At 41.8% G+C, this 15,157-nt stretch overlaps 1 protein-coding gene across 3 annotated transcripts in view; it reads right to left on the reverse strand.

The window, feature by feature from the left end:
- RALB (RAS like proto-oncogene B) overlaps positions 1–15,157 on the reverse strand; it is a 72,696-nt gene that overhangs the window by 47,700 nt on the left and 9,839 nt on the right. The window contains exon 2 of one of the 3 annotated variants that reach the window (XM_061609173.1): positions 10,335–10,425. The exons of the other annotated variants lie outside the window; for them this stretch is intronic. The gene's annotated coding sequence lies outside the window, so the exon portion shown is untranslated. The remainder of the gene's footprint in view (positions 1–10,334; positions 10,426–15,157) is intronic. 3 annotated transcript variants of the gene reach the window in all.

Consider the following 15,157-nt stretch of genomic DNA (forward strand, 5'->3'; position numbering starts at 1 on the left):
CAGGAGTTTCCCATCCCTGCTGTAAAGTAAAAGTCCCCATCCCTGCTGTAAAGTAAAAGTCACACTGAGGAAATAAATAAGATCATCTTGATCTCCAATATAGGCAACTCCATTGGCAGTCTCCATTTTAAGTTAAAAATACTCAGCAGCAGGATTGGCAAGTCTTCAGTTGCCCCCTATGAATGCCTCTGCCTTGTCAGCAGTAATTAGCAGGTCATTCAGTCATTGGCGATCACTTGTGGCCGAGTAAGATTGTCTTCCAGGGTAAGGTATTTAACAGTGGGTCTGTGACTGTGGAAGCCAATTCTGGATCCACACAGCCTCCCACAGTGAGGACATAGGTTTCCAGATGGAAGATGGTCACAATGAGGATTTGCTTGACGTGCCTTCCTCTTAGCTCCTTTGTCCCTTTCGCCTTGTACTCGTGCTTCTTCAAAATCCATAGCATCTTTGATAATGGCCGACCTCCAATTGGGACGCTCATAGGCCAGAGCTTCCCAGTTCTCGATGCTCATATTATATTTTTTTAGATTAGCTTTAAGAACACCTTTAAACCTCTTTTGTTGTCCACCAATATTCCGTTTTCCATCCTTAAGTTGGGAGTAAAGTAGCTGCTTTGGAAGACGGTGATCAGGCATCTGAACATCATGGTCGGTCCAGCGAAGTTGATGTTGGAGGATCATTGTTTCAACACTCTTAGTCTTTGCTTCTTCCAATACGCTAGGCATTAGTCCGCCTATCTTCCCAAGTAATTTGCAGAATTTTCCAGAGGCAGCGTTGGTGGAATCTTTCAAGAAGTTGGGAATGGCGTTTATAAATGGTCCATGTTTCATAGGCGTACAGTAAGGTCGGTAGTACAATGGCTTTGTAAATAAGCATTTTGGTCTCCCTGTAAATATCCCAATCCTCGAACACTCTACACTTCATTCGGGAGAATGTGGCACTCGCAGAGCTCAGACGATGCTGAATTTCAGCGTCGATGTCAGATTTTACAGAGAGATGGCTGCCAAGATAAGAAAAGTGATTGACATTCTCCGGCATCGCACCATTAAGCTGGATTGATGGTGCTACAGAGGAATTGGTTCTCACCTGCTGATGAAGGACTTTGGGTTTTTTGATGTTAAGCGAGAGGCCAAGATTTTCATATGCTTCTGCAAAGACATTTAGGATAGTTTGAAGATCTTCCTCTGAATGTGCGGAGACTACATTATCATCGGCATATTGAAGTTCTACAATGGAGGTTGTAGTTACCTTACTTTTTGCTTTCAGCCTACTGAGATTAAAAAGCTTTCTATCTGTTCGATATGTGATTTCCACACCAGTGGGAAGTTTCCCCTCAACAAGGTGTAGAACCATGGCAATGAAAATAGCAAATAAGGTCGAGGCAATGACACATCCCTGTTTGGCACCTGATCCCACTTTGAATGGATCACTTTGAGAGCCATTGTCATCCAAAATTGTCGCCATCATGTTGTCATGGAGGAGTCACAAAATATTCACAAATTTATCAGGGCATCCATTTTTCAGAAGGATGGTCCATAAAGCTTTTTAATTGCACAGATTCAAAACATTGTCATCACCTAATTGTCTCAGATGAAGTAGCTATTAAAAGCAAAACTACAGGAAAGTGTTTCAAAACTGGTAATCTAATTTAATGGGGAAAGTGTGTTAAACCAACTTGAAAACTGCAATATGTAAAAGGAGAAACAAATCATTTCCATAATAAGGAAATTACATTTTCCAAGTGAAAATGTTAATAGATATCTGGTTATGATAAATAATAGTAGCAAGTTGTGATCAATATTTTAGGAAGAAGATTCCCCACTGAAAAATGCATTCACATGTTTAGATCACCATTTTTGTCTTTGTTTTCGAGTAGATACGAAAGGTTCTGTAAACACTTTTGTATGTATCATTAAGAAACCTAAACACTTGTTATATTATGGCTATATAATACTGGGGGGGCTGTTTGCTCCACTTGCCAACCCCACTCTCCCCATGGCCACCCCTTAGACATTTCCCTTTCTATCTCATGCTGTCGACAGTCCCCAGGCCAGTTGTCATTTCTGGCCACCTTCTTCCTCTTGCTGCCCAAGCCAACTCTTCATCCTAATCAGCAGCAGCAGCAGAACCCCAGGCTGACTTCTTCCCCTTTGCACTGCTCCTCCTGCTGCCTGGACCGACGCTTTGTCCTAATTGGCAGTGGATCCCCAGGCCAGCTAGGGAGGAGGAAGGCAGCCACCAACTATTCTGGCTGGCCTGGGGATCTGGATCCCAGGGTCCTGGGCTGTGAGAATGGCAGGCAGAGGAGTCGGGAGAGCTTGGGGGTGGCTGCCTCAGCCCATTCTGACTGTCCTTTCATGGCTCACCCATCAACCACTTCTTGTCATGCTGTAGTTCGCAGCACCATCTGTCTGTGGACACACAAAGGGCAGTATGATGGTATTTAGTACAGAGAGACAGATACTATTATGAGATAAAGTTGGCCTAAATGACTCTGTGTGATCTCCAATCCTTTGATTCTATAGTTATAACAGTGGGGTCTCCAAAAAAGGCAATCTGTTAAAATGTCAAACCAGTTTCTTTCCTTCAGTAAATAGCCCTGGCCCGGTCTGTTAATTTCTCACTTTATTATATAAGATAAGGGCAATATTGTCCTGCAGAAACTGAATAGCTGGAGACACTTCTGGAAGTTGACAGCTAGTATAGCAAAAGTCACCATGTCTTCCTTCCTCCCCTGGCTAGAAGTGATGTTTGTGAAAAAGAATAGACTGGCAGTTGTGTGAGACACATAGCCAGAGAAAGAAGCTGAGTATTAGATGCTGGAACGTAACAGCATTTTACGGGCCGGCTGTATCCCCCCAGAAATCTGAAGGGAAGCAGTGAACTTCGGAATATACGTTGGAGTTCAAACTGTATTTCCACCTAAAGTCACCTATATATATGTGTGCATATAAAACCATATCTCACAAAAATATCCCAAACCTCCTGTAATCTCAACCCAGGGTATGCACTGAAACCTGTTACTGGTTAGAGACCGGGGTGCATAAGAACAAAATGGGCTTGAGTCCACAAAAGCTTATTTTGTAATTCATTTGTTAGTCTTTAAGATGCCACAAAAGACTTTGCGTGTTTTTGCTATAAGAGACTAACAGAACTGCCCCTCTGGAAATATTTTCCATGGCATTCAAGTTCACTCCCATTAATAGCATCCACAGGCAGTGAGTGTTGACAAAACTGGAGCCAAAATAAGAGAGAGAGATCAGAATGCTTGAGGGAACCCCAGGTTTTATGGAACTACTATTTTTAACACAGACACAGACACTAAACATCCCCTCCAAAAGCATCTCAATGAAGAGTGAGCATGCTACATAGCAGGGGCCATTAAGTGACAGTTGGGGGTGTGGTGGAATAGGGTATCCCAGAGAAGGACACATTTAGATAGACCTTGAGCTGGGGCACTTATGTTAGGAGGTGAGGACACACTGCAATGCTTGTTCTCTATTTTTCATGTTCTATAGTTTTTTTTAAGGTTCCCTATATAGTTAATGTATTACAGAAAAATGTGAAGAAAGACAGGTAGAGAAGGTAAGTCCCTGGAAAACTCACATAAAAATTATATCAACTGTAATTTGGCACAGAAAAGACCCCAACCAGCAAAGCTATCGGACTTTTACATTCCTGTACAGACTTAAACCAAAATTATCCTAGAGGAGTCCCACTGCTTTTAATGTGACTATTTCACAATAGTCAATAGGGCTACCATATCACTAGAAGTTAAAATGATGAAACAGGTTATCATACCCTGGACACAATGAGAAAACATGATTCACTAGAAAAGACAATAATGCTGGGGAAAACAGAAGATAGAAAAAGAGGAAGACCAAACAAGACATGGATTGATTCCATAAAGGAAGCCACAGACCTGAACTTACAAGATCTGAACAGGGTGGTTCATAACAGATGCTGTTGGAGGTTGCTGATTCACAGGGTTGCCATACGTTGAAATCGACTTGAAGGTACATAACAGTAACAACAAGGGCTACCATAGTAGTCAAGAACTCTTGATTATTATGATAGCCCTGAATAGCTTTGGGTTTGGGAAGGGAGAATATAGATATAATGTCTGGTAACATTATATTATGTACTGCATACTTACTTTTTGTATATGTACAGGCATATTAATAAAGAAAGAACATATGAAATAATTATTTAGTGATTGTAATAAAGACATATTGAAGGTGATTCCACACCATCCAATATGAAGCATTGGTTTCCAATGTATATTAAAAAGTATTCTGCTTTGGCAGAAAAAGGTGAGAGTGCTTTAAAAGCAAGCATGCTCCATGTTATACAAATATTAACTCCTGTCTTCTTAATCAGTTACAGCTGATAGTTAACAAAAACTTGTCAGCAGGAGTTGAAATTATCTTTTCATTAGAAGGCTAACTGCCAGCAGCTAATTATGTCAGTGGTAAAGCACTAGCACACACTGTGTATAACGGTCTCACTCAGCCTTTCAATTAACTTCTTAATGAGCCACTTAAGTGCCTCAAGGCTTGTAAGAGTTATCTTGCGAGTGATCTGATATTTCTGTTCTATAGTGCTGAATTTCACTATGTAACTTTGCTGAATACCTTGTCCTGCATTGAATTACAGTTGGAGTCAAGAAAGGTTGGCGTTTAAGGTTGGGGTCTCGTCCACGCTTACTAGGGTTGCCAGGTCTCTGGTTTTTGCTGGAGACTGGTTTTTGGGGGTCCTCTCTGGGTTTCCGGGTCAGCCACCTTAATTTCCAGACTCTTAGCATTCATTTTTAAAAAAGGTAAGTTTCTCAGTAATGCTGGTGTAATGCTATGTGAAAGTACATGTACGAGCTTCAGGCTCACCTGCTCTCCCCACCCCCACCCTGCTTTTGCTAGATGTAGAAACAGAAAGCATCCACATTTGCTTTTAATCTAAGAGGTGCTTCCAGATAGGAGTTTATTGTGGAATTCATGCTGTTTACACATGCATGATTTCTACCACGTCTACATAACGTCATTCATTGATATGAAAATGCCAGCTTGTGCTTTTAATTTTTTTTACATTTGATCCACATTTTCCTTTCATGTGTAATATAGGATAAGTAAAAATAACCTGTTTATGCATCCACAGTCGTTGCTGGTGTGGAAACAGCTTTTTATTTGTAGGTGGTTTGTCACCCGTAGTGAGTGTTTCAGTGGATGGCTTTCATTGCCACCTCCTACTCTCAAAAAGTGAGCCATTTTGTTTCCAACCACTCAAACACTATGAGTGCGCCTATTTCCACCAACTGCCGCATGCCTAAGGCACATCCAAATTTCAACAACCCAGTTTGGAGGAAGTATTCTCTCAAAATCTCCACAACATATATATCAAGAATTGCCTCGAAGAATTACCTTGTAATTGCAATACACACATTAGGCTTTTTAAAAGAAGAATTAATACAGAGATCTTGGGCAAGGCCTGTTTCTCACTCTTGCTCCGGTCTTATACAAGTCACGTAAATGTCACTCTTGCACAAGACCTCAGTCTTAAAAATACAGAAACAACAACAATTGGATACGGATATTGCCTCCCACAAAAACACAAGGCTCCATTTTGCCCTGTGTGGAGGGCCGGTGCCAGAGGGCAGCCAGGTCGGGCTCTGGCTGACAGCCCCTGAAGGGTCCCTCCTTAGGGTGGGAGGGTAGCACTCACATTCCACGATTCACTGCAGTGTAGACTCCTAACTCCGCCACAGATTGCAGAGAGGGAGCTCCCAGGCATGCCCCCAATCAGACCACACGGGTTTCAATAAGCCTACACACATGCCCCACCGGCCTCTCCCATTGCTGTGAATGCTGTGCATGTATGCCTGCCATCAACTAAGGTAGCAGAGGGGGCATCAACCCCTTAGGAAAGCCCCCGTCACCATCTTGGTTGATGGCAGGCTTGAGCAGGCAGTGCGCACAGCATTCATGTGAGGTGATGGGAGAGGTAGGTGGGGCAGACGTCATGGGCCCGGGGCAGGCTGGTGCCCAAGGGCCCAGTTATGCCTGGCACTGGCCCTGCCTGTGTGGTACATTAGTTATCATGTTCCATTATAACTAACAGCACAACACTAACAATGTCTACTCAGAAGAATGTCCTATTAAATTCAATGTGGCTTACTCCCACAGAGAGATATGAAGACCCAGAAAAAACAAGTGGAAACAATTCCTCCATTTTCCCAGTTTTTTTCCAAAGGGCTTCCCATCTCTACTCTCAGGTAAGTGTGGTGAGGACTAGAGCCAAAGGACTATGTATCCAACAGTTAGTGTGTTCATGCAAGGACTTCTGCTTGCACAATGGTACTTCCTCTCCTCTCCTCACATATCCCTGCACCCCTCCCAGTCTCCTCTAAAGGGCTGGGGACAAACCTAGAGCAGATTTGGCAAGGGGGTACACAAGGAGGAGAAATTCTGTTGTGCAAATGGGATGACTTTGATGAATACAACAGCCCTAAGGTTAAAATCGTAACTGCACTTACCTGGGAATAAGCCACATGGAATTCAGTAGGATTTTCTTCTGTGGTGCATATGCGCAAGTACAGAAATACTGTGTGCATGTCCAGAATGGAAAAATGTAGCAGAGGGTGAGGAAAGAGTGATTGAGAAGACAAACAGATAAACACAGCCCACATACATCCTAGTGAGCTGTGCCTTCTAGTGTGAATGGCAAGCAGCAGAAAAACAATAAATGTCCATGGCTGAAAAAACAGGAATATGTGGAAAGTAATGTGCCAAATAAGATCTTTACTATTCTTTTACAATGTAAGCCCCTCTCTGAAAGGTAGGATAATGAATCTGCCAATTTCAGTTTCTCATTTTTTCAGTCTTAAATTTGCCACATTTTTGCATCAGTTTCCTTTTTTAATAAAAGTCCTCATGAAATTTTGTCAGCATTTAAGTGCACATTTCTCCTAACAAGCAAGCATTTTCCCTAATACAAGGCATTTTTGCTTTGCAAACAATTTTCCCTATTACAAGGTATTTTTCAAATGTTGTTTTCACTAACATATGCATCTTTATGCACCCTTTCCCCTTCTACATGTATTTCTGTACATAGTTTTGTGCATTGCAAAATTTGGGGAAATATGAATTTTGAAGGATAGCTGCATTTCAGTTTGTGTATTGTTTTGGGAAGTATGAATAAGGTAGGTCAAACCAAACCAAATTTCAGCCTCATCCCTATCTGGAAATTCCCTAACCATAATTCCCTGTGACATCTGAAATATGCAACATGTAGAAGAAGAGGGAGAGCCCAAGGCTCATGCTGGCTCATTCACTTAGCAAGAAACCATGGTTTCTGAACCAAGCTACAGAAAATGCATGTGGTGCCATTCAAAAAGCATGTTCCTACGCTACTCACACACTCTACAGAGACCATATCAAGGAGAAAGCAGTGTGGGAGAAGAGGAAAAAGGAGAGGTAGTTAGGGACTGTGTTGGGAGAGCAATAGGGTCAACCTGTTCCTACCAGTATTTTCTTTGCCCCCTATGCAATTATATGTGATCTTTAGACTGTAGACATTACAGTTGTTTACTTTGACATTCAAATGTTTTCTTGTATTAACTAAAAGCCTACAGTCTGAGTAGACAGGCTGTCATTCTAACTCTTTTCCTCCCCCACCTGCGCTGGGGTCTTTACATAGCCTTTCAGAAATAAAGTATCTCCTGATTGCTTTTTTGCAGTGCAAAACACGTAAGCAGATGCTGATTGCAGTAATCAAGCCTTGTACATGTTGGATTCAGCAACTGCGCTTTACCTTTCCAAAGCCTCCAAACATGCTGTTGCATCTTTTCTCCTTTTATTAGCAAGCATGAGGATGCTTTTCTTGCATCAGCCAAAAGCCACCGAGTCTCTCTGCATAGTTTTATGGCTGCTACTTTCCCACAAATTTCCCTAGAGATCTCCCATTCGTCACAGAGGGAGCGTTCAGTTCAGAGGGAAGTGCATTTTTTAAAAAGAAATTAGCTCTGTTGTTGTTTCTGTTTTATTAGGCTATATTTCAGTCATCCAATTAGTCTACAGCAGCCAATAGGGGTCCAAATTGCCCATTCTCAAATTAAATTAGTGGAATTTAAACAGATCCACATATTCAGCCTATGCTCTAATCAAAGGAAAAAGTATCCTGCCCACTTATAGATTATGGGTTTAGACTTCTGGTTGTTTTCATATGCATGCTGGAGAGATGCCTTCATTCCAGCCCACCTGCAAATCAGTACTTAATGAACTGGACTGTGAATATTAAAGACTGTTGGAACCAAAGGATCTCTATACACCATGGAAACTGATGAGGGCACATCTGCATTGGAGTGTATGGAGATCAAACATGTTCATGCTGTTCCCCTCAAACTGCATGTGTCATTTGCCTTGCAACCAACAGGTATGACAGCAAGGCCAAAGCAGACAGTGCTGTGTGCACATCCCATTCAAACGATAGCATATCTAAGCCTTCTTCACACATACTTCCAGTTTAGTATTAAATGAAACTTTTGTGCATCATGTGATGTGTCTGAAGTCTGCTCAGCTTGACATTACTTTATTTTTTCTGTACAAAAAGTGATGATTACTTGTAAAGTTAGGGAGTTAGTGCAGTACAGTGAGAGCCCCCTACACAGCCTCATGCAAGTCACAATCTCCTATCCTGTTGGAAGATGGTGCTACAGCGACTGGGTACTCTTCGTGGCAGGATAAGCAGTGTATGAACAGCTTTCCCCTTCCTGGATCTCAGCAATCCTATGTGACCCAGATTTGTCTTTTTATACCCTGCTGCTTTTATTGTCCAGGGCTCCTACAGAGACCGCTCAGCAGTGCCTCAGTAGTTGATCATATAAGGCAGGAGGTGTGCACCCTCAACCCAATCTCAAAATTTCTCCAGAAGTGATCAGTTCTGATCTCTGGCAAGAGAGGTTTGCCTTTTCCTTGCCAGCCTGCTCGAAAGGAAGAGAGAGGGGGAAGGGGATCATAGAGAGGGTGCGTGTGTGTGAGAGAGAGGGCAGTGAACTCATCCTCTTTGGGCTGTGGCGCTGCCTATCACAAGCATGTGATTTCCCCCTCTGGATAGGCCCTCAATAGGAAAAAGGTTGCATATGCCATTGATATAGATAGTGCTATAATATGCATACACAAACACCTGGATGATGGGGTAGTTAAGCAAAAGGAAGTGCAGAAGCAGCCTGATAGGGAAAGAGGAAACGGAAAGAGTGGAACCATATATTTTTTACATCTTCCTTGATGAAACCAAATTTCTTTACTGACCTTGGTGTGCTTCATTAAAAACTATTGTTTGACAGGAAGTTCAGCTATCTCTTCTGCAGATATGTACAAGGCTCCAGCATATTCCTGAAAAGCAGGCAAGCAACTGCAGCAAAAATGGAAATGGAGACTCCTTGTCTGACCTGAGAAATTTTAGGGAACAATATAACTGGGCAAGACTTTTTTTTCCTTTTTCCTTTCTTCTAAATGTTCCTGGGCAGCAGGGCTTATTTTAGAAAGAAACTAGAAGAGTGTATTTCTGGACTTCATTTGAGGCTGCATTTACAGGATTCACTGCAGAGTACTAATAAAGAAGATTGCTTCTGAAGGCATAATTCCCTCACTACAGAGTAACTGCAGTCTGGTCCAGTTTGGACATCACTCTACTACAAACCATAGTTATCACGATGAGAAACAGCTGCAGTGAGCTTTGTGCTTGCACATTTCCTGTTTCCTCCTCTGGAGCAGCTGCAAGAAGATTACTTCTGTTTTTCATTAACTGTAGTTTAGTGTTTTGTGGTCAGTCTTGACTATAGTTTATTGAAACAAACAAGTTTTAGACCCCATGGTTTGAGGATAGTTTATTTCAAACAAACCACAGTTAAGTTTAACCAGTTTGTTGGGTTCAGATAAAATGATATATTGTTAATAAAAAGTGAAAGCAAGTGTCCATGGCTGTGCTGGAGTGGGGAAGGTGTAAACCAAGGCCTGCTGTGGCTAATGCCTGTCACAACAAACCATGGTTTACCCAGATGTCCGAATCTCCACCCTCTCTTTCACATATGCTGTCTTTATTCAGAAAGTAACCAGTGGCAAGCATTTCATAATCCCCATTCTCTCTTGAAAGTTCTGCTAAGAACTTGCTAGGATTGCTGTCATTTGCTAGATGCCATTTTTAACAATTGATTTCTAGACATACCACTTTTTCCCCTTACAGAAGCTCTGAGTTTTTAACAGCTGAGTAACAGACAAAAATTCAGCAGGTATAGGGAACCACATAGATAACTCGGGTATCAAAGGCTTGTCTTGTCCTACCATTTCATCAGGTGTAAACCGCCAAATCTGCAGGGACAACTTAAGGCCTACCAAAGCCAACACATTCTGTGAGTCACGGTAGGATGGTGTTCTACAAGAAAAAAATGATAATTCCAACTGATGATAGACTCTCTTCCATCCTGATTTTGTAGAGGGCAGAAGACAGACTCCCCTATATGGGTGTTTTGCTCTGGGGAAACTGCAGCTGGGTCAGCTACCTAGGTATCATCCTAAAGGGTGAATGGTTTAGTGGGTTGGGAGAGAGAGAATAAATAAACCAGAGGTTCCTAAACTGTGGACCACTAGCTTCATTTAGGTGGTCTGTGGCATGTCCACAGCTGATGACACACAGCTCCATTTCTCCTTTTCATCTTCTGCAGGTGAGGCAGTGGACGTACTGAATCAGTGTCTGGTTGAGATAATGGACTGAATGAGGGCCAATAAACTGAAGTTTAGTCCAGACAAGACTGAGATGCTGTTGGTGGGTGGTTTCTCTGACCAGCTGAGTGGTGTGCAGCCTGCTAGAGCAGGTTCATAGTTGGGAGTTCTTCTAGATCTACTGCCGTTGCTTGAGGCACAGATGGCCTGAGTGATGCGGAGTGGCTTCCATCAGCTTAGGCTGGTGGCCCAACTGCAACGCTATTTGCACAGGGATAACCTGGCTACAGTAATCTATGCTCTGGTAACCTCAAGGTTGGATTATTGCAATGCACTTTATTTACATGGGGCTGCCTTTGAAAACGGTTTGGAAGCTTCAATTAGTGCAGAATGCAGCTGCCCAACTGTTGACAGGTTCAAGGCGAACAGAGCATATAACACCTATCCTGTTCCAATTGCATTGGCTGCCTATATGCTTCCAAGCCCAATTCAAAGTGCTGGTTTTGACCTATAAAGCTCAGGACCCAATATCTTCTGGAATGCCTCTCCGGATATGAACCTACCCGGACCCTTAGATCTTCCTCTGAGATCCTTCTCCAGGTCCTCCCTTTGAGGGAAGTTTGGAGGGTGGTGACAAGGGAGAGGGTCTTTTCATTTGTGGCTCCCCATCTGAGGAATATGATCCCCAGTGAGGTCCACCTGGCGCCTTCATTGACATATTTTCAGCACCAGGTAAACACATACTTTTTCTCCCAGGCATTTGATAGATGGAGATGATGTTTTAATATGCTGCCAAACCTTCCTGTGGCTGTGTGGGGTGCTATTGCTATTGTTTTATTGTTGTTTACTGTTATATTTTTATAGTGTGTTTGTTTTGTTTTAACATTGTGTACGTCGCTTGGGGACCTTTGGGTATCAAGTGACTAATAAATCTAATAAATAATAATAATAATAGAAATAATAATAAATATCCATATTGATTTTAATTGTATTTTTTGCTTCTTTTATTTCTCATATTGTAGTTTACTGTATTACCATTTGAATTCTATGGAATGTGAATTGTAACACAATAAAATACAATATAAGAAATAAATGAAGCAGTAAAAATACAATTACAAACCACACAAAGCATAGCACATATCAATTGCTACAGCTGGCAGGAAAACAATGAAGTGCTCTACCAAGACTGTCAGCAATTTTCATGTGGTCCATGGGGGGAAAAGTTTAGGAACCACTGAAATAAACCAATTCGGTTTCTAGTCAACTGCAAGTTGTGCCCCTCAACCCTACTTGGTTGAGGAGTTCCAAGAAGACCCTACTCTTGCTGGCACCACACTGATTACATGAACAGAATGATGTTTAAAGTATGTTAAAGGATAACTATTCTGAATTCAGTGATATTTGCATGTAGACCCTTGGATTTAGAATAATCATCACACTCAAGAGTTCTCACCGGGAAGGAATTTTAGATGTAGCTTTTTCACCCCTGCCTGGCAAGCTGCACCTTTCAAACTCCCCTGGGCTACATAACTATTTAAGGTACAAGAGCCTGCTTTCCTTTGCAAGATTCCGTGATTCAGTAAGCAGCAAGAGACGTTCCTCCTTACAGAGTCCTTTCTATCCCACAATTACAAGTCATGCAACTTATTTAATATTTCATTGGCTGTGGATGGAGGAAGTTAATTCTTTCCTTTAAAACAGAAAAGAGAGCTTCTTCAACAGAACATTTAAAAAATATATTTTTAGGAAGAACTTTGGTGAATTAAACATGGGTACTTGTTCTTTCCAAGAAGAGCTCAGAAAAGCCCCAATCCTTTGGCTTTCCTCTATCACAAGCAAGGGTGACAGGAAGAAAGCAAGATTGCTTATTGTGTGATGTGTTATCTGAAAAGCAAATTCATTCCACCCTTCCCTTGCATTTGACCTTTTAAGCACAGTGCTAGAAATGCCTTTATCTGCAATAGGCCACCTAGTCCAAGTCCAACAACCTATTTACTACACCACATTGGTTCTGTTAAGTTCTTTGTTCTTTTGTAAAACTGCATCACTTTAAATGCAGATAAGGGGTCACGTGATCAAAGGCTTTGCCACACCCCTCCTCAAAATCCTTCCACACAGAAAACTACATGTCAAGGAAAAGGGCCCTAATCTAGATTTTTCCTGAACATGAGAAGGAATTTTATTTATATTGTTTTGGGATGGGGCACCATTCAGTCACATGAGTCTGCCCCATAGTAGTGCAATTAGGTACTTTTAGACTCTCTAGACATGTGGTGGTAGGCTTTTTGTGTATTACTCCAAACTATGGTAAGCCAGGCCTGTGGTATTTGGGGGTCATCCTGCTGAGTGGGACCCTGGCCTTCTGCCCCAAGGTCCTGCCCTGACAGCACCCAACCCAACTTAGGGCTTATCCACACAGAAGCATAATTTCATGTTAAAGATGCTGTTTTTACCTCCATTTTCTGTTTGCACCTTCTACAGTATGGGATCAATGCCAGCTGCAAACACAGTGTTTTCTAGTCAAACTTTAGGGGAAGCATCAATCACACAGTTTCCTAAAGACCACGCCCTCTGCTTTAACATTTCTACTCCCTCTTGTTATCTGGCAACTGAGCATGCTCAGTTTGGTCTACCAATAAGTTTCATTTAAAACAACAACAACCCGGAAGTGTGATTTTTTGTATTTTTACTGGTACAATGCAGATGAAAAACAAATCTTTGTTTGAGCAGTGTTATGCTGTTGTGCACAAGTTGGGAGAAAAGAAAATAAAGGCACTGTGTTCAGCAACTTAAAAAAGCATGCAGAATGGGAGGGAGAAGCAAACGTTTCTCTTCAGCCCACAGGAAATGAAATTAATGAAGGGAGGAGGAGAGAGTGGGCGTGGAGAGGGGAACGACTGACATACCCACCTAAAAGCACTGGAGCAAAGCGTCTGTAAGCCCTAGAGATATGGAATGAAGATGTTTTTTCCTTCCCTTTTTGGATTACCAGAGAGTTGGGTTTGTACAGATTTACAGGGGGGGAGGAAACTGTGTGATAGCTTCCGTTTGCCAGTAACGTCATGTGAACCATGCAAATTAAAAGGGGATGAAGTAGCATGAGACACACAGTAAAACCCTGTGTAGATGAGTCCTTAGGTCTGTTGGAATATGTGTTGACAGTGTGCAACATATACATCCTGCCAATTTCTTGGTTATTCTTAGATTGTACTATAATAATATACCTACCAACAACCCACAACTTCCCAAACCAGAAACATTCTGTGTTTATGCCAAGGAGAGACAATAGTTCAAACCTGAAGCATTTGCTCATCCTTTGTGTTTTAAAAATGAGTTAAGATTAACAGAAAACATTTTTGAATATTGCTTTTGCTAATATGTTTTGCTTTGCTCTGGCACTTAGCCTTTTTATTAGTTTCACAAAAGAGGTTTTGTGAGAAGAGGTACCACCAGGCAGAGCATTTTAGTACTGAGTCAAATTGTCAGTAGAAACCTCATCACTTAGCATGAAACAGTTTACTCCTGTCTCAGTAGGAAGTACTGTTACAACAAACTGTTGACATGAATCTCCACTAATGATTCAGTTCCATCTCTGAAAACTGGACAGCACACTGCATTGGCTGATACAGTTCCTTTTGTTTGAGCAGTACAATGAAACTAGGACATACTCAGTACCATCACTGAAATTACGCCCCATTACACAGGCACTAGTATCTGCTCATGGAATTGGATTTCTCCTTCCTCTCCTTTCCCATGCACCCCATGTGCCCCCCAAACCTGCTTCAGAGAATTGGGGGGCCCTCTAGAGCAGATTTTGTGGGTGCATGAGGAGCTGGAGGAGTGAGAGGGAGAAGCAAAAGCAGAAGTCCCATTGTGCAAGTGGATTTCTGTGGCACAAGCAAGTAAAAACCCCTAAATGTTGCCCTATGAAATCTGGACCTACTCCCAAGCAGAAAACAATCTTGTACATGCTTACTTGGAAGTAAGCCCCACAATGTTCAATGGGATTTACTCTCATGTAAGTGTGCATGGAATTGCCACTATAAAATTGCAGCATTACATCATTATACATCATATACATCATTACATCATATACATAGGGCTGGATCCAGACTGAGCATGCAATCCTATACATGTCTATTCAGAAGTAAGTCCCATTACTCTCAGATAAATTGGAATAGGATTGCAGCCTAAGGCTACAATGTCTACTCAGAAGTAAGCTCCACTGGGTTCAGTGGGATTTACTCCCAGGTAAGTGTGCATTGGATTACAGCCTTAGTTGTACTTAGGCTGCAGGGCTTACCTGGGAGCATAAATAGTCCTATTTAACTCAGTGGAGTTTACTTCTGAGTAATGTGTCTAGAATTACATTGTAAGTTCTTATTGGAATTAATGAGATATAAATCATTATTAACTTTTCACACTGATTTCATTGGAACGCAATC

This window comes from Rhineura floridana, chromosome 2 (assembly GCF_030035675.1).
Source record: "Rhineura floridana isolate rRhiFlo1 chromosome 2, rRhiFlo1.hap2, whole genome shotgun sequence".
Taxonomy (NCBI): Eukaryota; Metazoa; Chordata; class Lepidosauria; order Squamata; family Rhineuridae; genus Rhineura; species Rhineura floridana.